At 37.8% G+C, this 2705-nt stretch overlaps 1 non-coding gene across 1 annotated transcript; it reads left to right on the top strand.

The window, feature by feature from the left end:
* The first annotated feature begins 993 nt into the window (after window positions 1-993).
* On the top strand, window positions 994-1157 carry LOC142441751 (U1 spliceosomal RNA). Its single transcript, XR_012783099.1, has one exon. It is a non-coding gene; the product is annotated as a U1 spliceosomal RNA (small nuclear RNA).
* The last annotated feature ends 1548 nt before the right edge of the window (window positions 1158-2705 follow it).

The raw sequence follows: 2705 nt of genomic DNA, 5'->3' as shown, positions 1-2705 counted from the left end.
TTTCTCAAAGGACACGGGAATACCACTCATACTAATTAGGAAGAAGTTGAAAGAAAATTCAAAACTCTTTTGGTGCAAGAAAATGGCAGGAATATTGGGGATTGAGAGTGTTCCTCAAAATAATGCCCACTCTTTTAGGAATACAAATTGTGTCCCTTATGGATGCTCAAACTCTCCTTTGAGAGAGTGTAAATCACAGAGCACAGAATTCATTAGGGAAGAGTTAGAGTCATGGAAATGCTGCATCATAAGTGAAGGTTGAAAGATAAGTCAAGACACAATCACTTCATATTATACAAAGTTTGTGTGATAATGGTTTCTAAAATTTTATGCCAGTATTTTGAGCTTCATATTACATTTTTACAATATTTCTCAAAATAAATACAGATGTTCCAAAATCTGGCATGTCAGTGCTTTCCAATGATTGATATCTTCAAGGCCTACTAGAATATCTGGATTCCTTAGATTATTATATGTAGGTCCTTGGAAAATTCATGTAGACTTGCTAATTATAAATTAATAAAATGTGGCTAGTATGTCTCATAATATTGTTGAAGGTATTCACTAAGATGATGAATGCAGAGAAACTAAGATAAAAATTTGACGAATATCTTGCTCGATAAATTATTCATCTACAGTTATCTAATATAAGGTAATCAATTTTAGTTGAGAATTGCTTTTCATATAATTTTAATCATCTGAACTACAAAAATATCTAAAAACAAAGTCAGCCGTAGCTCTCATTAGCCCTGATGCAAGAGTAGCTGAATTCATGGCATTACCAGCTTCATATAGAACATTTTGAGACCCCATTTCTCCCCCTTCTCTTTGTGTTCTGTGCACCAAGGTCTTGAAAATTATCAACAGCTGCAATCCAATGGAAAAATACATTTGTAATTTTTTCTTAGATGCCTAAATATTTCTGGCATTGTATTTCCTAAGTGGCATAAATAGTTAAACACTTAACTACTACTCATGAATTTATGAGTGCAAATATTTACTTGGCAGGGGAGAGACCATGATCACGAAGGTGGTTTTCCCAGGGCGAGGCTTATCCATTGCACTCCGGATGTGCTAACCCCTGCGATTTCCCCCAATGTAAGAAACTTAACTGCACGATTCCTGGTAGTGGGGCACTGCATTCACGCTTTCCCTGCACTTACAAAGAAAGGAATTTGGAAGCACAAACCCACTCAGAGGTGCCTTGGGTGACAGATACAGTGATCTGTTTCCAAAAGAACACAGCCTTTGATACAAGATTGAGTAGTCCCATGCTGCACACATGGGCCCCTGTGCTGGAGTCTAGTTAATGATAACTAGCAAACATAAAGCATCTTACAGGATCTTTATAGCACCCACACAAACGATGAAGAACCTACTAGCATCATTGTGCAAATAAAGTAATTGAAAGCTAAAGAAAGCACTTCATAGTTCAAGTTTACATAGCTAATAGGTGGTGGGCTTTGAATTCTAGCTCAGTGCTCTTTACTTCAGCGTGCCCAGTTTAAAAGGTGACAACACAAATCATGTTTTAAGAGAATATGCTTCCAAATAAGTTGATTCCTTAAAGAAAGAGGTTATTGAGAGGCTTCCAGAATGATGTTTGCTCCAATACTAAATGTCATTAGAAATATCTAGGAGGTATAATTATCTTTCTCCTTGAAATATTTTTGTTTCATTTTCAATGAACAAGTATGCACTTTTAGAAAATATGATTTTATTTCCATTGTGAAATTTCACCTTATCTCTGGTGATACATTGGTCCAAAAAAGCTATTCACTTAACTGAGGCCATTTCCAGCCTTACTGACTATCAAGCTGGACTGATAATTATTGCTCATGAAAATAGAATTCTGTTTTTAGGAATCATGGCTCATTATAAAGCAACTTGACTTGTCTGTCCTTAGAATCTGAAAATAAATGAGGAGGGACAATAGGAAGAAACACAGAAACCTTTTAGTTTTTTTTTTCTTTAAACTTTAAAGCTCTCCTGGTTGACATTAGAAGTAGTTTCCTTTCTGTTTTTCTTTTTGAAGTTGATATAAGTTTCTTTGTAATTAAAGTATACACTCAACGATCTTCAGGCTCAGGGAATCAAGGACTTCATAAAATTACCTGGCAAAAAAAGCCGTGTTTCTTTATGGGCCAGCTATCCCTCCACAGGGCGCTTACCAAGAAGAGGTAAGGAATAGACGACAGCCAGCTGTCTGTGCTCCAATGTTCATCGCGTCACAATTGACAATCACAACGGCCTGACAACAACCTAAATTGTCATCAATAGATGAGTAGACTAGAAAACTCTGGCACATAGAGACAATGGAGTAGTATACGGCACTAAAAATCACTAATGATCACGAGAAACATGTCATTTCAAGGGAAGAGTTGCAGGAAATTAGGCTAAGTGAGGTCAGCCAATCACAAAAGGCCTAGTACAATATGAGTCCCTGCGGGAAGGATAAGTAGCACAGTGGGTAGAGAAGAAAAGCCACTTACCTCACAATATGCGGGTTGAGGTACAGGCAGCTCAGTGGAGGTCAGAGCAGACCCAAGGAGATACATCTTAATCCAACACAAAGAAAGGGAAAGGGGGGAAGGGAGAGGGAGAAAAGGGGCAGGGTGAGAGTGAGAAGATGGAATGGGGAGAGCAAGGCACTAACCCACCCAGAAGGAGCGTATTGGTTATGTCTCTACAGAATTGGGATTATG

Source organism: Tenrec ecaudatus, chromosome 2 (assembly GCF_050624435.1).
Source record: "Tenrec ecaudatus isolate mTenEca1 chromosome 2, mTenEca1.hap1, whole genome shotgun sequence".
Classification (NCBI taxonomy): Eukaryota; Metazoa; Chordata; class Mammalia; order Afrosoricida; family Tenrecidae; genus Tenrec; species Tenrec ecaudatus.
This window is presented reverse-complemented; position numbering and strand designations above follow the sequence as displayed.